Raw genomic sequence first — 22395 nt, forward strand, 5'->3', positions numbered from 1 at the left:
AGGACAGGCAGAACTAAACACCACCCACTGTTGGCTGGCCTCCTTGCTCTCATGTAAATATAGGACTGCAACTCTTTTTCTACCCACTGCATTATTTTGATCTTTTATAGTAATAATCAAGAATCTTTCCAATCTGCAGGCATTGCCATTGCTTTCTAGCTAACTGTCAGGATGGATGCAACATTCAGTTCCACCAAGTGGAAGAGCTTTCTAAGGAGCAGACCTGTGCCCAAAATCCTGGAGCTCTAGTGTTACACATTGCTCAGAAAAGCCGCTTGTCGCTCTGAGGCAGCCCTGCCATTCCCTGGCTCTGCTCTGTGCATGCAGTGGAGGACTGAGCAGCAGAGCCAAGAGCAAAAGTCATGTCATTCAACTACCACTAACTACTCTTTTGTCACTGGTGTAACCACCTGCTTGCAAGAGAAGGGAAAGGAGCCGGGCTAGGAAGACAGAAAGCAAAGGGCAGAGATGGGATCTAAGGAGAATTGTTAAGGAAAAGAGATCTGGAAGATGCACAGGAAATGCACTCATTGCACATCTGCATCAGTTCTAGATCTGCTTCTCATACTCCAACACCCACCTCATCCTTATTTGATCTGTTCTGTCATAAGAGAGATACCATGCCTCTGCTACATGTATGACAGTGTCATCTATGACAGGGACTTTAAAGGCTGCCCTAACAATTATATTGTGTTTTGCTTAATACTAGAGATCAGATTATGCAATAACAGAGAGGAAAAATTCATCCCATTCCAGCTTATCTGTCTATATCAACAGTAAATTCCTATACAAGTAAATTCAGCAACTGCATTGCCACTTTTACTGAAGCTGTGTAAGAATTAGTATGGTCTTTGTTAAGATAATGGTCCATAGCCATCGCGTTTGAATCTAGTGAGAGCAATGCCTTCAATCAGAGGGTTAAACTGAGGGTTATGCTAGCCTGTTCTCTCTTAAATGAACACTAAAAAATGTCTGAGGGCCAAAATTCGCTGCCAACTACACATAAACAACTCCAACTGACTTCAATAGGAGTTTCCTGTGTGTATCCAGGAGCACATTTTAGAGCTAAGAGTATGCATCAAAGTCTAAATAGCAAATGTTTGTGAATTGGCATTCTGTTTATTCATTATTTTCAAATGTCGATAGGGGTTTCTCTGTCTAATATAAAATGGTTTGGTTGTCACATTTTTAATGAAGGCTTTTAATTACTCTTGATATACAGTATTGTACTGGTTGCTTTGCACAGTTGCTTTTGTGCATTTAACCAAATCCCCTGTCTATAAGAAAACCTGCCTGCATCAGGGTTTTGGTCAAATGCAGCTTTTGTCATTGTTTTTGCACAGAAAAGGCTTTCAACTTTCAGCAGAAAGCATGAAAGGGAAGACCTATATGAGATTTGTGATACAGATATAGGAAAAATGGAATTTTCTTTGTGGAAGATGTACCTTTAGCTGCTTTTGATAAGAGTGAGTGTGGTTATACTGAGGTCCTACATGAGTCCTTGTCTAATAACTTGGGAAAAGTTTTACAGTTTTAAAAAATTATTAGGAGGGGGGCTAAGCTTTGCCATGAAATGAGAGGGCCTGTGCCTCATAGTGTCTTTAGGAAGGGTAGTTTTGGATCAGTTGTTTTGCTGCCCTAAGAGCCTGGGTTTTGATTCCTGTGGAAACAAAGAAAAGGAGGCTGGAAACCATGGCATTCTCAGGTCTCACCCACCATAGTACTTATCACAGTGCAGACCATGAGATCTCAGGTCAGGTGCAGGCTTTCTGCAAGCGTTTGACCTGGCTCTCTTGCTACATAGGGCATGGATGTTTTCCAAAGGACATCCAAACATGTGAGGCATTTGCATATCTGTGAAAGACTGCAATGCCCATGTAATGAACTGCAGGCCCATGGGATAAATCACATTTATGGGCATTTCATTTCAAATGGTTAATGTTTAAGTGGGGAGCAGCAGGGACAGGACAAGCTTTGGGAAGGTATTGACCAAGTGAAGAGAGGCAACAGAGGACACCAACTTCCCTTCTGCTCCCACCTAAGACCACTAAGAAACTCTCCAGCTTCCTCAGCCTCGGTACTTTTAAGAGCCACAAGTCTCCATGCACCAGGCACAAAAGAATAAAGTGACATCTCCCTTCCCAATGCCAAAACATGAATAATGTCTGTCAGTGTGATTAACAAGCACAATGTGAAAGAAGCAGCAAGACAATCTTGGAAAATTAAAATAATTCCTTTTTTACATATATATTCAGAAGTGCATGGACATATGAATCAATGCATGCATGCAAATATGTATCTATGCATGTACTATATGGAAAAATTAAAGAATGCTCAAAATAAAAAGGATAGAAAGCAACTTGACACCTGTACTGGTGGCTTGTTTCTTAGAGCCTACATAATGTACCTCAAATATTAATCAGCTTTTATGTTTCGAATTCTAGTGCTCTTCAATTGCCTTAATACAGAAAGTCTCCTATTATAGCATTGTGGAAAGGCTCACATGTAACAAAAATAAACACATTAAATAAATAAATAAATTAATAAACCCAATCTCCTAGGTACTAATTTGCCATGGATTGTATTTAAGTCCTCATCCATTATCTGAATTAGAAGTGAAACAAACACTGGCATCAATACTCTATTGCAGGCAGACCAGCCTGAGATCCAAGTGAGTGTGTGTCCTGGACAGTTTGTATTGATGCTGTCCTGTGTATCACACTCATCAATAATGGAAATAATTGCATTTTAATAATTAAAAAACCCCCATCATTTTCACAGAGGTAGAAATGATGACTTTGTTCCCTCCCTGCAGTTTATCTACCTTCTAATGACAAGAATGATTCACCAACCAGCTCATTTATGAACACACACATGCACACAAAGAAATCTGCTTTTATTCAGGTGAAAGAGTATCGGATATCCCTTAATATCAACTTAGCAATACACTGCATTGGGAGCTTTGAAATGAAAGCTGAAATGTATGAAGAAAAAGTAGCTGCTTCCCTCCTGGCCCTATTTTTGTTACAGTCCTGATAATGGGTCAAGACAAGTCTTTAAAATACATATGCAGATTATTTTGCTTTGAACTTTTTGAACTTATTCAATGCTCCAATACTAAAACCTCCAAAAAATGGGGATGCTTAATAATGCAATAATGACTTGCTGGATGCTGAGTCCCTACAGCATTTTAGTGTGGATTCAGATACAAACTTTTGTCTGTTAGCTCTCATACACTTTCTCATACACTTTTGGTTTTGTAGTTATTACTTCATCAGTAGTTCTCTTCCTCTTTCTCTCCTCCCCATTAATTCTTTTATCTACAATCCGTGCAGAACAATGTTGAATTTGTTTTGCAGGCTTAGGTCTGTCTTGTGTAAAACTAACTAAATCACAGAACAAACATGGTCATAAGACAGGTCCAAGTTATCTTCTCACTAATTTTTTTGCTGCTAGACAAACATTGAGGGTATTTTGCCCAGATCATAACGTCTATCTGGGATTTTGCAGAATAAAAATATTCCAAACTGACATACCCAAATGTCTTGGAGACCTAATTTCCTGAAAGTGGGAAATAATTAAACTACCAGAAAGGAAACAGTGGTGTTATAACATTCAATTTACTCTCCGGAGATATCCTTATGTTGATTTTTAAAAGTGCATAATGAGGAATGAGTGGATTGCCTGGTCCTCTGCAGTAGTCAGGGTAGTGTAGATTCTTGCTCACTTGCTCTCTCCTTTCTGACAACAATCCTGATTCAAACTGACGTGATTATGTTCAACAAAAATCTATGCATGAAACTTGGAATAAACCAGAGACCAACTTTAGAAGCTTATAGCTCTCTGTCTTTGTATTAACCAGTGTCTGAATTAACATCTAGTGAAAAGTTATTTAAAAATGTGAGTGAAAATTTCCCACTGAAATTGCAGGCTTTTGAGATGTCTGTTACTATTTTTATAAATTTGAAGACAAATCTATATTTTACAAAACATTTATAAACTCTTTTCACTGCAAATCAATAAATTTATGATGGCTGTGTCCTAAAGATAGCTTATTTTTTCTCTCCTGATAAACAAACTCAAAAATCATACACTTCTACCAGATCAAGAAAACAGAAATGATCTGCACATATGCCTGAAGCTAAGTGAATGCGTTAATGCATTGCCACCTCACACCTTTAAAAACATGTGCCTCTGAACCCGTATTTGTGTTTTTCTATTTGTCTATATAACAATAATATATTAAGAATACCATCACCTATATCTCAAAAATAAAAAAAAATAAGTTGTTCCTTTATGTTAGAAGTATTTTCTGTTACATGCAAAAGTAAAATCTAGATGAATAAAGCCTATTAAACCTATTCACCTAGATTGCTATAAAGCCTATGCTGTGGCTGTATAATCTATACTAAAATTTCAAGTAGGCATTAAGGATTTTAAATCTGTATTGAGATTAAAATTAGGAGTACCAGATATCAACATAAATATTCACTTGCAAGCAAAGGATATTCTTTCTCTGAGCAAAAGATGTCCTTCCATTCTGCCAAAATGAATAACCTAAACCCTTTTTTGTTTCTTTACGCTCACTGTTTAGCTTTGTGTCATACCTATTTCTTTCCTTAAAGCTACTTAGCAGATTAATTCAGCAGAAATAAGTGCCTTATTGTTGATTATATAAATGATTCAGGATGTTTGACATATTTAATTTGACAGAATGGCACAAATTGCAGCTTTCCCCAGCACTTTGCTAGTCCACATGCACCAGGACCACCTCTAGGATCATTAAAAGTTCAGTTAATTCAGTAGCACTTTGCACCGAAGAGTTTTACTGCAATGATTAGGTTTTCAAAGATAGCAGCAGGCCCTTCCCTCCCAGCCCAGTTTCTCTTTCAGGCTGTAGTGAAAGTGAACAAATAAAGCAGGGAGGGGAAAAATGAAAATACCTGAAGAGAATAAAGAACAAGGGTGATGGGGTAAGATGGATTACTTGAATTTTCCACCAATCACTGAACAACACATTGGCTAAAGCATTGATTGATGAAGTATTTAAGTCGTCAATCTCACATCACAAGCCTTTTTACAAATGGCTGCAGAAAGGGGCTGACATCGAGGTGGTATCAATGGAAGCTGGCTTTGCTACAAAATATAAGAAAGACCTCTAGTCTGCAATTTGCTCTCTTGCAAGACGTTCAATAACCACTTTCGACGGCCACTTTGCCAGCAAATGTTTCACTTAAAATGTCGGTATTCTTTACTCAGGACTGCTGTCCACCTCTAAATTTATAGGCCTTTACTGTGTGAAGATTTACTTTCCTTTAGTTTTCAGTCAGATTATTTTTCCCCCATGCAGACTGCTTTTCAATTTACATGGGGGTTTTCTTGGTGGGTACTTTTTCCCTTTTTTCCTATTCCTTAAAAGAATTACAACCAGTTGTTGCCTTTTCAGGTATGTTTTAAAACAGTAAATTGGTCATTGCCAGAAATCTGTGTTTGATTGAGAAATCAGCTTGTTCTGGCTTTTTATTTCTTTCCCTTCCTTCACTTTTCTTGTTCATCAGCATTAAACAAAAAATAAATGACTGCACAAGACTTTAGTTTAGGATCTGCAGAAGTTGTTGCTGTAGAGACAGGTCGCTTCTTGGTTACCATCAGCATCACACCATTTTTTCCCTGCAGTCCCCTTTTTCTTCCAGGAGAATATGATAAATGTAAGAAGCTGCTCATATCAAGGCAAAGACAGCCAAGCAATTCAAATTCCATGAAGGGAAAAGAAAGAAAAAAGCCAACAAAAGAGAGTACATACCCCAGCATGAAAGAGCATCTTGATTTCAAGTTTTCTTTCAGGAGTCGTTAATATTTTATGAGACCACACAGAGTGTTCCTCCAGTGACATTTTTCTAAATAATGTAATGTGCAGTAAAGTATCAGACAAAAGGGAGGAGGAGGGAAATTGCCTTGTTTAGATTAAAAAAAGCATCTGAAAACAAGCATACTCAAGGTTGGCTGGTCCCTGACTCTGACTCCAGAGCCCCAACCTTTTGTAGGGTCAACACTTACCAGGGGAGTTGTGCCAAGGAATAGGAAGACTATTTTATGTTTTAGAGTTTACAGGAGGTGTTTCTTGTTCTTTTCCATCTTACTTTTTTTCCATTCTTTTTAATTTCTTCCTTTAGAAGAACCTAGGTATATGCTGCAGTCCCACAAGGCTCCCTTCTCTGAATCAATAAAAAGTGATGGGACAGGGAATTTCTTCAGAAAACTGCAAAAGAAAGACTGGCAAAAGCATCGAGCCTGCTATTTTCTTCTTTCTTGACACTTTCAAGTATGGGATCTTTTCTCAGAAGCAAACTTTGATCTAAAGCTCCTGGTACAAACACTTCTAGAGTTTAAGGAAATCTGTGGTAACAACAAAGATTGTTGTTAGAAAGCAGAGAGAGCTCAAAGTTTCAAGACTACTCTAGTTTTTAGTGTTTGGGTCACACATTTTCCTGTACTGTTTAGGGGCTTTTGCTCTGAAGCAGGTAGAGGTTTTCACTGTGTTTTAGTGAATTAAACCATTTTACTTTATAAAAAGTGATAGGGTAAAACCATTCATGTAACAGTTAAACTGACAGGTTGGTAATTTGATAGCTGTAATTTTCCTACTTATGATAGCTCATGTTGATCAGAGGTCATGGTGACTTATCTTGGCCTCATAGAATCTTAAATTTTGGAAGAACAAAATTAAATATTCTGGGCTTTTGTTATTAATTTCACACTCCCCACCCTAATGGGATTTCCAGAACCATCCTTCTTGAATATCTGCATTTAGATGTACTGAGATGTTTCGACGACACACATTCTGCAAAATCAACATAATGTAATAAATACGATGTATTATTATACTGTATGCAGATCAGCACAGAGCTGATTACTGGATAACATTGTTTAGAAAAGACTTATTTTAGAATTTACTAAAAACTAAGTAACTGAGGACCTGAAGAAGTAACCATCAAAAAGCACAACTTGTTTAACACAAGATTGAAGTATGCAAAGTATCTAATTGGCATCAAATCATGATAGATAAACAGGATCACTCAGCTGCGAATTGCACATTTTCCTCCCTTTTAATTATTTAGACAGACACAAGTTAGTGGTCACCACTGTTGTACAAACACACTGTATGGGACCAAAGTTATTATAATGTACTCTAGTAGTAATGCATGGAGTGAATCAGACAACTTGTACAAAGCTGCAACTAAATTTATTGTATTAAATAAGAATCCAGCTCACCACTGCAGTTTATGTTAGCAGTTAAAATGGTTTGCCTCTTCCCATTACATGACAATGTAATCAATGGAATAAATCACAAGCTGGCAGAAATCCTACCTTTGAAATATCTCACATGTTTCCAATGGCACAGCAGAAAACTTCACGGGGAAACAGAAAGCCAAGGAAGTTCATAAAAAGCATTTGTGTAACTGCTGTTGCTGAGAATTGCACCCAAGTTAGGAGTTAAATTGCACAAGCTTTGATCATTCAGACAGACAAAATACGTGTAACCTGATCTTAAGGTATGCAGTGATATTGCATCAGATATAGCAATTACATAATTACACCCCAGTCATACAAACACTTTTACCTGGATGTGCTTATCTTCACTAATAGTAGTTAATTGATTTTATTGTTTTTGGTACTCCTGGAAATAGAATTAAGATACACTTACATGTTTACAAAATTTGAGTTCTGTAAAGATGCTTTATCTGTACTTTTTTTTCTTATAACATGTTAATGGACAACATGTAAGTGTGTGGTAACTCAGGTAGCTATTGAACTGAGAGTGCAGATGGGAAACAGTCAGAAGGAAAATTCCAGCACAACTGATGTCAGTGGCAATTTTACCATGCTGTTATCCTATGATTCAAAACCAAGAAATGAACCAGTTGAAATATTTTTAGTAATATGTTCAAAATACCTTAAATGTTTTGAAATAAAATAAAATAAGACAGTTCTTCAGCTGGTAGGATTACCTAAAAGTGTTTACCTTCTCCACATGTAACTTTGTTTCAGCAACAAAACAGTTGTCTTCCTTTAATCGTAATCATACACATGGTGTCTCCAACATCTTCCATCTGATTTAGGAAGTAGTACCTCTGTACACTTGTTCCACCACCCTCTAACACACTTCTGAGGCTGACTGCTTTCCAACCATTATCCTCACCCTTTTCCTCCTTGTTCCTAATCCTATGTTCATATTTATTCCATTATTTCATTTTATATCTAATGGCCTGCTGAAGTCGTATTTAGTCCCACTTCTATTCGTTTGTCTCCTCTGTCATTCCTCATGTAGTTTTATGGGTGAAGGTTACTGCTTTCCATTTGAGCTCTCTTCCAGTGCTGCTGCCATTTCCATCCCAGCACTGCCAGTATTAATTGGTCCAACATCACTCCCCATAGAGGCTGTGTGGTCTGGGAAATATTGAATGGCTGCCTGGTCAGAGCAAGAGTGGTTTTTTAAAAACCATTTTCATTAATTTTCTCCCCTATAACTACTCAATAATAGTGATGAAATAAATAAATATATTGAATCAGAACTCACTTCACTGGGTCTTAATTGGTGTGTCTTGAATGAATCTATGCCAATGTGTAATGAATCTATATTGCTCTTCACAGATCTCATCCTGCCTACTGTATCTGGCTTTCTCGCTGCTAGACACTGAAGTGGAGTAGACTCTATGTCTGGTTTGTGTAACCTTGGTTTTGTTTAGTTGGCATGTTAAAAAAATAATTAAATACATATAATAAAAGCTGCTTTCCTTGTATATACTTTAGAGCTGGTTTGAACTCAGAAGGTGTTCACAATAACCAAACCTGACCACTTGCATGAAACAGGCCAGAAAATTTCTAATGTAAGACGACACCTGCTGAAGAAAGGATGTGGGGAGGGAAGGTAATCTTGTATAGACAAGATAGCTGATGTAATTACTTTTCAGATAAAACTTATGCACTAAAGCTGATAAGGTTGCTAAAACTGGAAACAGGTTAAATTAAACAACCAAAATATTGCATTTATAGCATCTGAGTTTTGTGATCCCACAGGTAAAGGTGCATGTGTCAGGAACAAGAAAGTCTTATATTGGATTTCAAATATCTTTGCTAACTTAGTACACATGGTACAAAGAACAGCCAGACTTGTGTATTCTCTGCGATCATGGGGCATTTCCTTTGGATACTGGGAATTGTTAGGACCAACCTGTACTGAAGTAGCTGCACAAATGAAAGCAGGACTTTAAAAAAAGTTCAAATGTTACCCTAAACCCAGAGCTGGCAATAGTCTGGCTGGCAGTGAAGCTCTGTACATGTGTAATCCTTTAATGCCAATAATTACACTAGTAGAATTGCTTTTCAGGAGTTGTGTTTTAAGATAAGCAGTATATTTTATACTGAAAATGAGGTCAGGGCTTCTTTTTTTTAATCTTTTTACCTTTCAAGACCACATAGGTTTCAGCTCTGTCATTCACATGGGTCCAAACTCCCAACAGATAGTTGTTATCAGTAGATAAGATTTTCGTCCAGAACCTCTTTCTGTTTCAGGTGAATGCTGCCTGATGCAATTCAGAACCAGTAGCATTTCCAGATAAAATACTAAAGCTGCCTGTGTTACTTAAGCAATTAAGAAGCTGCAAAGAAGGATGCTTTTTTCTCTATGGAGAAGATGGTGGAAGGATGAGAACTACTCTTCACTTCCTTTAAAATAAAGTATGAGGGAAAGAGCTTGCTTTATCTAGCAGGTACACTTGAAAATACAGGAGGAGTATATGCCCTAACATATATGTCAGCCTGAATTCAACAGCACAGTGATGGCTCCTCGCCACTTATTCTTTCCTGATGTGAAAGCACAGCACTTTAGCTTGTGTATTTGGCAGCCCCACAGGCTGGGAGAGCTATTTTATGTACTGTGCTTATGACGGGGAGCATTATGTTTGGTACAGGGGAGCTGCTGAGGATTTTATACTCTCATTACTAGAAAACATTTCTGTGTACTTTTCTCTGTGTTTTTATTAATCCATTTCATTTCATGCTGTCTCCCCTCCCACATCTCTAACAGCTGCTCACACAATATCTCACCTACAGTTCGGGTAGACACAGTAGGCAGATCACAGTATATATTGTGTTATACTCCTGGACGTACCATCTGCCTTCTCCTCCTGGACATTTTTGCAGCCGACTATTTACAGCAACAGAGGGTCTGGCTGCTTAAGGCAGATCCTTTGCAATGAATGTCTTGTAAATAAGTGAAAGTTAAAAGGAGCGAGAAGCAGAAACAATCCTTTTCTGGTTGAAATGTTTCTGCATGGTTACCAAATAGTTTCCACTTTGAGAAAAAAAAAAAAAAAGAGAATTGTGCTTATTGGTGTGTTTCTGATGCATCTGGGTTTATGACCTCACCTCTTCTCTTTCTAAAACTGGGCAAGGTGGGGTGGCATACAGCTGACTGCCACAAGCACAGTGACAATGTCACTTATTCTTAGACTTGCTCACAGCCGGGTCCTCATTTCCTCCACCTCCTCAGCTCTTCCCCCCTCTTTTTCCCCATTGCCATCAGCAGTAGGGATTCACTAACACAGGACTTGAAATGTCCATTCAGTGAGAAGAACAATGCCTGGATTGTCAGTTTTAATAAGAGATCTCTCTGGCTGCTTGAGCCCCTCAAACCAAGTATGCATATCTATTTGTCCTCATAGCTTTACAGAGAAGCTTGGTGATGACACCCCCATGTAAGGCTCATTTATGTTCAGTGCACCACTCAGTGACCTTCTCCATACTGTCATTCAGAAACTGCATCCTGCCATTCGCACCTCCTGTTGAGGAAAAAAATATCTAGGGGAGCACAAGAGCTGCTTACCTACACATGAATGCAGATCACCACAAGGCTTTGCAATAGCAATAATATTGAGAGGTCTGCTTTCTTCCCTTCCCTCCCCTCCTTATGCGCAGTTCCAGTTAAGCAGCATCACATGACCCAGGATTTTAATTCCCAGGTAAATGGACTGATTGGTTGGTATACACATAACCTGTACTAGGGGACACACTGGTGGGGTTATAGTTTCATTTCTGACTCATACACGCAATTTTCTTTCCCACAGAATTTGGGAGGTGAGTCACAGAGATGGGTGCTCAGGTTATACTGGGCAAAAGATGCTCAAATACCCACGTAAGCACTGACCAGAGTTAATATGCAAGAGGTTAAAGTCTGCTTCAGTTCTTGCCAAACTGGTGATTCATGCAGTAAGCAGATGAAGGGAGGCATTGCTGTTTAGTTGTTCTTAGAGCTCTGTATGATAGACTATTAGGAAATATTAGGACTAAAATAGATGAATGCTCATAACATCTTGCTGTGACTCCAGGAGCAAGGAACTGCACATGGAAATGCAGCAGCTTTACACTCCCTGTATGATATTGCCCAACAACTCAAAATATCAGGGTTCTAGAATACTATTCCTTACTCCCATCCTTTATGACATGAGACTCCCTGCCTATGCAAGGAGGTACAGAATTTTTAATTCCTGCACCAAGCAAATATCAATGAAATCATTATGTCTTTAGTCTATATGGGTGGTTTGTTGGGTTTTTTTTTAAACATCCCCTGTCACCCCATGAAGGCATCAATAGAAGTTAAATTGCTTTATACCTGCTTGGAACCCTTATTTCTGTATTTGCACTGCAACAATTGGTTGCTACAATCAATAATTTCCTATAATTCCTTTTGTAAGCAGAACAATAGAGAAGAAGTAATTTTTACAGCTGATATTTAGTCAGAGACCCATTCACAGAAGGAATTACAGCTTTTTATCGTTTGCTGCTGAAGCATTTTAAGATTGTTGCCATTTTTTGTTTTAAGATAGATTGTGATTGTTTTCATGAACACTCAGGGTCACAAGTATTCAGCTGATGTCCTGTGACGCCTAGCTAGTGCCATGTATCTGAAGCTGTTTGCTTGCCACCGAAGAAAGATTTATGTCTTCAGCCATGCAAAGTGAAATAGCTGCATTGTGAAGAAGAAGGCAAATGTTTGCTTGTTCAAGTTTGGCTCTTATTCATCTCCCAGCTGACTAAATCCATGAAGATAAACATGGCCTGGCTTCCCTAGCTCAGCAATGACTGCTTATTGTCTTCGAATAAATACTGCAATATTATTGCTCCACACTTTCCTGGCCACTGGCAGACTGTGAAAACAAGCTGAAGTGATGCCATAAGTCATAACATATACAGTCCCCTTTGTCATTAACCCAGGGTAAAGGAAGAAAGAAGTATTCAGAAGTCAACTTTGTTTTAACTCTTTGAATTGTAATCTTTTTTTACCTCCTCTAAACATGATTGACGTCTCCTAGGAGCTCCCTATCCTTTCATAGGTTAGGAAGCATTAAGTAGTTGCACTTTCCACTGGTTGAGTCTAATCACATTCCTATAGATGAAGTTGGCTGCCCTGGACACACACAGCTTCCCATTTATCTTTTGAAATGCAATCTACACTCTTGTACATGAGCTCATCTTGGGGAATGGCAGAAAGAGGAGGACAAGAATAGAGGATGGAGTTTAGATGAAACCAGCACATGATAACACTTGCATTAAAAGTACCATAATAAGCTGTCCTGCAGAAAAGAGGGCTAGTGAGGGGACTGGAGGAACAGTGTATATGAGAAGCTAATCTGCATGCAGATGAGGAAAAGCCACAATGAAGATTCTGAATTGTCTAAGTCTAACCAGCCACATGAGAAAACAGACTGTTTTGCAAACCCTGGTGAGAAAATGCTTTATGTGACTAGCACCTTTTATTTGCCATCCTAGACATCAATGCGCAGAGCTTCACAGAAGTAAACAAAACTTACAACACTGTGAGCAAGAAACAGAAGTCTGCTTGAAGATCTCATTTTAATAAGTGAACACTGGCATACTGGGGACAGAAGTGAAGATGGCTGTTCCACTGCCATCCCTTTTCTTCTACATTTTGCAAATCACTAACACACAGAAAATTACTGCCAGGAAGTTTGCTTAAATTGTTAATCTGATATCATTTTTGAATTGCAGTTTATCTACAGATATGCTCAAATCTCATGGTCATACCAGTAATACAGTATGATACACCTTGGTTTTTCTTCGGACATCATGTTCCAGTATCGAGGAAGATGAAGAGTACACACCAAAGCCACTTTTCCAGCATAAGTGTGCCACTAAGCCATAGAAGGGAAAGCACTTTACATCCTAAAGTGAATGAAAACACATATTAATTTTTCTCAAGTCTCATACATTATCAGTATAATGTTAGCATGCCTAAACATAAATGAGAATAAGATGCTATGCATCCAACACAGCAGGTATTGGCCTGCAGCAATTAGAGTTTGGGATTACTTTCATTATATTGGAACAGAGGATCTATTACAGAGATCTACCCACTAGTACAAAATGTGCTTGATTTTTATTGTGGAACTCCCATGAAGGAAATGCTGTACAATGGGTATCATGTTCTAGATGGGTGAGTTGACATTGGAATTATTTTTTAGCTGGTTTACGCAGGCAACTTACTAAAAAGGTTAGTTGTTTCAGTTACAGCAAATGGAAAAAAATAACGGTCACATAAAAAACTCACTGATTGAATTGTTCCTGTCCAACTCCAGTGCTGAAGCTGGAGTTTTGTGTCCTGGATCTGGGAAAGACCTTTGTGCTGGGAACAGATGTTTAGATGCTAGATTATTTATTTTACAATTTATTGTGTTTACAACATTAAATATAAATGAATAAATCAAAATATATTTATAAACCACACAAAGGAAAAGATTGGAGATAGGGGAAGAGCAATGTACACAAGCAGACATTGTTGCCATAAAAACAGACTAAATTGACTGTGGAAAAAAGCATTAGCTGGAAATTAAAAGAAAGTTTCTAAACAGATGAGTGAGAACCTACAGTGGCTTTCTTGTGGAACAGGGGAGACAATCTGATTATATATTATCTACTGATCATAGGTCTGAAGATGTATGCACAATAGGTAAAAGAGGGTAGATATTAACATCTTATCACTGTGTTGTGTGGTGATTAAAGAAAGCTCTGGATTTAGGGTAACAACAGGTACATTAACTAAAATAAGGAGAAACAGCTTCTAAAAGGAAAACCACAACCATATCTCATTTCTTCCATATGTTTGCCTTTGCTGAATCCCCATCTCGTAGGCATGAGGAGCAGCTTAGTGAGCTGTTCCTGTTTTGCCAATATATACTGACTTTTGGTATAAAGGCTTTAAGCTGTAGGATCGTCTATCACAGTTTTTCTGCTTTTATTTATTGTTGTATGAATAGCAACTTACAGTGCCTCTTGTTTTAGCATCATCATTTGTATAAGCTTTAGTTCCAACTATTTATTAACACTTGAGCAGATGGAATGTTTCAGTGATATTGTAATTTGGTCATGTCAATGGGAATCTTGACTATTTGCCACAGGAACATAGTTCTGAATTATTTCTTGAACATATTTACAGAAACAAAATCTCACTCCAGCCTTTGTTCTCACTTCTTTTTGTCGTGTTTCTTCATTAATAATATGTTATTTCTGACATGTCTCTTATGATTGAAAACACAAATTTTATTTTTTTCTCCTAACACATTTTTTCTTTTTTTCTTTATCCACAATTTACTGCATATCTTTATTGATTATTCTGCTTTCCTGTAGTATAAACTCTCTTACTGAGATTTATTCTCTGACATCCTTTAGTACAAACCTAGCCCTAAAATTAAAAGTTTTATATTAAAAAAAACCATCTCAAACCAAAATAAAACAAACAAACAAAAAAAAACCCTCCATGCCTACTTAGCATTTATCCAGAGTGGAAATTAGTTCCTCATTGTGTTTTGAGTTTTACTTGCTGGTATTAACCAGCTTGGTTACAGTTTCTCTTCAAACCCTTTGGTTCAAGTTTGTCTGCCACTAGCATCCAAAAGTTATGTTTTCTTCTTTGTTCAAGTTAATGTTTCAGTCATTGCATCCTGAATGGTTTTTATGACTTTTCTTCTGCAGCCTGTAGAAGAATATGCCTTGTTTCTTTTTAGCATTTTTTTTTTCTTTCTAAAAATATTAGCAGACCAGTTTTGTCAGAGATACGGCAAATAATGTATCCAAAGGTAAGGCACTCCTGAGGCCCTGGCCTGCATTAACACTATGTTTGTAGTTCTTTAATTAGAAACTTCCTGCGAGTTTCCCTGTGCTTTCTCTTACGGTTTGCTGACCTGCCTGCCCGTGCTGTTTCCAATCCAAAACTTCAAACCTCCTCTAGGCTATGCTCTTCATCTTTGCAAATTCTATTGGTTTGCAAATTCAAGTCATGACCTTTTGGCTGTCTTCTCAGTTCTGAGTTCTTCATCTCCAAATTCTATGCATCTGACTTCCCAGTCCAAAATATTCAATACATAATTTAGGAATTTCTTCAGTGAGATTGATATTATTCAAATGTTTCTTTAACCTTAACACACAATAGTGCAATAAGTGTGTAAAAAGTAAACATTTATTTGTCTTGTTAGATGACTTGTTTGCTTTTCCCACAGATTTTTTGATGTAAAACCAGTCTGTGGCTTTGCCTTACTAAAAAGCAATTTTGTGCTCATTTTACTTCCATTTCTTAGCTTTACTTTCTCTCACAAGAAGTTCTTTCCTGAACATTTTCCAGCTGCTATTCAGGAGGGTTTCCTGTTTTGGATGAACTACTTTCTTAGGTACACACCTCTTCGTCTACAAATGCATTTGTTGTGTGTTACTTATTTTCCTCTGGAATGCCATACAATTTCATTAGACAACGACTAAGACATACTGTAAACTGTAGAAGCTATTAGTTGTGGTGGGTCTTTCATATAACAACGGATGGATTAGCAAACGTTGCAAGAGCATTTTGGCAAAGGACCCATGTGTTTCTCTTTAGCAAGTTTCAGCTTCCTTACCCGCACAAGGCCATTGCCAGCAGTATGGCACTTTGGAGACCACACCAGGGAGCACTGTGGGGCCTTTGGGATGCCCCAGCTCTTCCAGCAAAGCTCCTTGCACAACCCACCTGCCAGCACTTAAAAGTAACAACTGCACAGGCCACTGAGTGAGGTGCCTCTGAAAGTATTACCAGCATAATGTATTAGAAAAGTGTTAACAAAACAGAGATGAATAGCCACTGATTTTCAGTGCTTAGTTCAAACAACATAAGACTTTAGTTGATGTGATGCTGCATTTTAAAAGAATATGTTTAGCCCTTCATGGGCTTTTCACAGGCTAGCAGTCCCATTGATTTCACCCATAGGTGTGCAACTTGGCATTTCTGTGTATGGCATAGTATGATACTGCCTAGGATCCCAAACCTCACAGATCACAAGTGAAAAACTTCTTAGTGACCATGGAAGCGTCTTGAGTTCTTAGAAACTCTGCAACAGGAGCAAAAATATCTAAATTTCCAAGCAGCACTCAAATACCTCCTCCGTCCTGTTCCCTTTCTCACCTCCATGAATAAAAGACAAAATTTCTAAGCCTAGATGCACCCAAAGACATTCACATCTGAAAGCCATAAAATGCATGCAAATCTTCCAACTTCTGGAATAGCGGTGCAGAGATCAAGCTGTTAGTGCCTGTTTCTCCACCCAGACTGACTTACTCAGGACTGTTCACTGCTCTGAGTGAGACAGGGAATGTCTGTCAATGTGATGTTCACTTAGGTAATTAAGGACTATTGTATGTAAGGGGCTAAAATAAAATAGTATACATTTTCAAGCACTTTTAACTTGGCAAAGCTCAAGTTTAGAGACAAAACCATGCTCCTTTATAATGCCGCTTTTTCTGCAGCATTAAAAATTGTAATAAATGCCACAACATTCTAAAGTTCTGTGTAATGTGAAAAAACATCTTACTTAAGTGTTTCCCAATTTATTCATTTACTACCACAAGAAATAAAATTTAAAATGTAGATAACTCATGGTATATTTCACTTTAATTTGTAAAGGAAGAAATTGCCATTTTCTCCCATATTCTAGAACTAAGTGTATTTTTCATATTGGCTATTTAAATTATTTACACTGCACCACACTGATGTCTTCATGAACAATTACTGAGATAGAGCATTCTATAAGAAGAAACAGGTCCTGTGACTGAACTTAATGAAAGAATGGACTTGAGCATTGGACCAGCTTTCCAGTAGGTTTGAAATCAGTGAGGCTTCATCTGTTTTTACCAGCTGTGATATCTGGGCTACTTCAAAACATTTTAAAAGATGCCCAATCATTCTGATAGTATCTGAAAATCTCTTGATGCCATATGGAAGATGTGCATCAGCTGGGGAAGAAGAGAAATTTACTAATATTCACAAACATATGAAGGCATGTGAAGGGTTAGGCAGTACCTGCAGAATCCTGGCCCAGGACCTATTAAACAGTACAGATCCATGCAAGTCTGATAAATGCATTTCCTGATACCTTGGGTTTCCAGCCACAAACTGAGTTTTTTAGTAGATATTGCCATTATTTAAGAGAATTATGAATGTGTAAATAGTCATGGAATTAAGATTACATATCCTGTGCCTTCTTTTTCCCTTTTATGACACTACTGATAGTATTTCCTTACCTAAAAGAGGTATTAAAAGAAGTGTGTGAGTTTCTCTTGAAGCCACAGTAGCCACACCACTACTCACACAGAGAGCCAGCAGTTTAACGTTGGTCCAAGGTGATAGCCTGCTCTGCTGAAGCCAAACCCTGATTTAGAGGATTCGCTGGAGCAGGTTGTAAGTCAGTTACGGAGCATGATCGCACAGAAAGATCACATCAGTTTAGATCCCAGGTAAACACCTTCACCTCCATTGAGAATGCATGTGTTGAGATTCACATATATTTTCAAAAACATTACCCCCAGGAAATAAACCAAGTAAATGAGTCTGTTCTTTCAAAAGACTACATGACACTGTACAGTTCAGATACAGCACATAAAAATGCCATCCAATTATGCTGATGAAGTCACATCTCAAAGAAGTGTAGCTGTATAAAAACATTCGTTTTTGTGGTGAATTTTTATTCTGACAATAGCATGAATATCAATGGGTAATTTCCACCATTACAAGGGCGATAAAGAAGAAAAATGTAGATGTAAAAGGTGTTGTTTGTTTAAAGCATCAGAAATATTCTATTGTATGACACTAACTCCTGTCTTTTTGCCACGTAAGACATAATCGTTTACATGGTGCTCCCATACTAAGAGAAGCAGCCTAATTTCACCCTCCTACAATGACCTGTTTGATTACATCTCACACTAACGACTGCTCCTGTCATGACGTCTCCTCATGAAGCAAGGAGAGACAGCAGGAGCAAAATGAGTAGGGCCTGGAACTAAAGGACTTGGATTTGGCCCCAGCTATGCTTTGCATCTGCCATTCAATCTTCTCTTTTTCTCTCCTGCGCCTCTGTTTGCACAACTATCTGTACACTCTCTGGAGAGGAGATAGTGTCTCTGGGGTTTTTTGTGTGTTCAAATGCTAGAGCAACGTTAATCCAGTCTATCTATCCCTTGCTATAATATTTTTGTTGGTAGCATGAAAGAGATGAGGCAAACATAATTTTAAAATAAATATGAACCAACCCTTAAGTAAATATTCAGATTCAGTACCTCTTGTTTTCTCTATGTACTTAAAAAGGCTTTTGTAACCCCTGTTCTTCAAATTACCTTTTATTGTCAGTGTTGTAAAAAGGTCTGATACTGGGAGCCTAAAAGCTTGCTAAACCATTAAGTTACATGGCACCTTGAAACTAATTGAAGCCTCTGAGTGCTATGATGAATAATAATGTAAAGATCAAATATCATAATAATTCAGTAAATAGAAATAATAATAGCACACCTGATGCAAAAAAAAAAAAAAATCAAGCATACCTGTGGGGGAAAAGATTTAATAGTTTCTTAAATAGAAAGACATTTCACATTTTTATTTTACATATAAAAACCTCCAACAAAACAGAAAAACTGTTTCTGTGTGGTGTTCTTTTTTTTTTTTTTGGCTGAATTATTCTAAACATTGCCATCTCTCTCTGTCAAATATTTCAGTGTTTACGATGGGGACTAATCAAGCTCAGCCTTGTCAAATTTCTTGTGAAAATAGACAGTTCTTGTGTAAAAATTTCCAAAGTAAAAGTGAATACAGGACAAGCAAAGAAACAGTTTAAAGCTCACTGGGAAAACAGGAAGTCTCTTGTTTCCTATGCCTGTCCTGAACATTGTTTGCCCAGTAAGTCACTGAAGAAAAGTGACTTGCCAAAGTCCAGTCAATCTCTGGAAAAAGACCAGTTTCAGTGGTATGTTGCATCAAATATGCGTGTATTGTCCTATTCCTGAGTCTGTTCAAGTTAACAAACACTTTGTGTACAAGTGAGCATATTCTACTTTCAGAAACATATGATCTTTGTTTCATAATTGATCTAAATCCTTTGAAGCCTATAAGCTTTGCTTGCTGTTCCAAAAGAAAACATGCTCTTCTCCAGTGCAGCTATCTTGTCTAGTGATGTGTTTGTCCAAATAGTTTGCCAATGCCTTATATGATATGGGTACATACACGAGCAGTGTATTTATCAGCCCGGCTAAGCTCAGCATGTGTATGTTTATCCAGCTTGTAGGAATTCCTGCCTGAGGAGGAACCATCATTCAGTCAGAGGCACGTCCATAGCCTGGGAAAGAAATTTCATGTCTCACATGCTTTTCACTTCGATTTCATCAATACATATGACATTGGGAAATTAAGGTTGTTGAAACTCTGTATTTGTCCTTTGAAAAGCCCCTCCCAGTGTCAAAACAATAATTCAAATGGAGACAATTTCAAAAGGTCCCTCACCAGAATTACAATTGTTCTTGAAAGGTGAAAAATCCTAACTTACTTTACTGAACTGTTCAGCAGATCTTTTTTTCCATTTCTTTTTTAATCTTCAAGATTAAAATAACAAAAAGAAAAGAAAGTAACTAGTCTTTTCAGAGAAAGGGGAAAGGATCGATTGTTCTTTTCTATTCTACTCATCTTACAGATAGTACCCCTTTTCTGTGGAGGGGGAGTGGAAAAGGCTGTGTAGTCAATTTTACAATTTTTTATATTGCTACAAAGACAAAGGTCCAATTTTTCTCATTAGTTACATCCAGGTAAACCTCACTTACTTGAAGGAAGTGAATATTGACTTAGTGAAGTAGTAAGAGAATAAAGAAAATTTTATTTTTCCAAAGTTGTGGGAACTTGAAAGGTGTTAACAGAAAGCAACCTGATAACAGTAATCAAAGGCCAGTATCTGATAACATGATTTTTTGGTAGGTAATGCTTTACAGCATGTAACACAAGTGGCCCCGAGAGAATCTGAAGTTGTGCGGTTCTTCACATCTGAGCCAGAAAGAGTTAAAAATATCAGAGAAAATTCTTGCTTGGCCACAGCTTCACACACACCTTCACACACAGGAACAAAACATGACTTGTTATGTAAGACTGAAAAAAAAGATCTACAAGACCACTTTCAACTCTTGACTGAAAACAAGATTATAAACATATGGTACTATATGAACTTAATATCTGTATATGTAAGAGAACTATATTTTAAATGTCTCATCTTCATCATTCATAGCAAAAACTGGGGAAAGGTAATAGCTAACCATTCTGCTCTAGACACTTTCTTGAGGCAGAAACAGCACAGCAAAGCCTTATCTCAAAATGCCATTGAGACTCAAGCAGCCACATTGTGCTGCTGCTTCATTTTATATCAATACAACACATGCAAGAGACATGGTTATAGTCGGCTCCCAAGTAGGCACCTTCTAGCAGGACCATGGTGACCATGAGTGCAGGGCTAGGAGCAAACATTGTCCCAATGACAGCAGGAACCTCCAGCCATGCCAACACTGCACTTGGCAAGGCCAGCAATTAGAGGGAGAAACGTGGTCGCTGCTTGCAGGATGTTGGCATGGCAGGCCAGAACAATGCAGGTTTTGGCTCATGTCAAACGATTTATCTCAGACCAGTCTGATCCTGTGGATCAGGGACCCATAAAGCCTCCAAAAGACTTGTGAAATGGAAATTATTTGCATATCTTATCTTGACTACTGCCATGATTTGAAACTGTGAAAGTGTCTCCTCTACAGAAAGCATCTCACATGGAGAACCTCTCCCTTTCCTCCGTGTCATAAACCCATGGGGTCAGCTGATATCCCAACCTCTTTGGCTTTGGACATAAGAGGTACAACATGTGCTACACTGTAAGTAGTGTCCCACTCTGTGACCATACAAAACTGCCATGGGCAACACTAGAGCAAAAATGGTCTTTCTACTCTGGATCTGAATTTTCCTGACTTCTCTCAGTTAATGTAATATTTTTATCTACATTTCAATGCACTATTTTCATTTTTAGTAAGTGTTATATTCCCTTTATGATTATGGAGTAACGAGTAATATTTTAGTCATTTATATTCTAAAAGCCATGTATTACTGAAACAAAGGCATTCTGCTCTATAAATCTCCTTTTTAGGCTTTCATTTGGTCAGACTCACAAAAGCTTAATGTCAGGTTATTATTTCTGGCATTCAGTCATCAGCAAATAACATTTTAACTTAAGATGTGATTTTCAGATACTAAACACCAGAAATAATTGATTATCATGACATTTCTTTGTGAATTTCCACTTTCACATTCGTACTTTTAGCAGCATAAAGTCAGTTCCTCATACCAATTGCTGTGTTCCATTGAAACAGTGCTGCTTTTGCTATTATGTTCTCCAACAGAAGGCTCACTCTCAATACCTTCTGCTGGACAAAGCCAGTGAATTAGTACCATAAGTGCCACTGTATTTTTCAGATTCCCAAATTTGAGATTGAGGTCCAGTATTTCCCATGAAAGACCATTAGGCCTGGGAGAGTTTAATCCCCTAACTCATTTTCTTTTTTTTGCTGTTGTTATTCAGTTTACCAGATATGCCCTTGCCCCACTGCATCTCTCAGAATGTTTCCAGTTAGAGTGTTTACTACTATGAATTCAGGATGAATAAGCCCACATCAGCACAGACAAATTAGCATCAGCCAAATTACTTTAAAAAATAAATCTAAAAAAAGCCTGACACCTCAGTTAAACACAAAACATGTATTGAGAAGGGGACTGAAAAATTTTATAAATTCAAAACTTACAGATGCATGACTGCGTAAAGCTACAACACAAAAGCTCCTGAGCAGCCAGTGGAACAGAAGGCTGGATTTTGCCTACTGCTGTGGTCCGTATATCAGTGCTGGAATTGGACATTAATTAGCACTTTATTTGCTGTTGTGCTCCTTTTCCTACAAATATTTCCTTTGGGGCCATGACAGCCATTTCCTGCCCTTTCATCTTCCTCTCCCCCTTCT

Source organism: Melopsittacus undulatus, chromosome 1 (genome assembly GCF_012275295.1).
Source record: "Melopsittacus undulatus isolate bMelUnd1 chromosome 1, bMelUnd1.mat.Z, whole genome shotgun sequence".
NCBI lineage: Eukaryota > Metazoa > Chordata > Aves > Psittaciformes > Psittaculidae > Melopsittacus > Melopsittacus undulatus.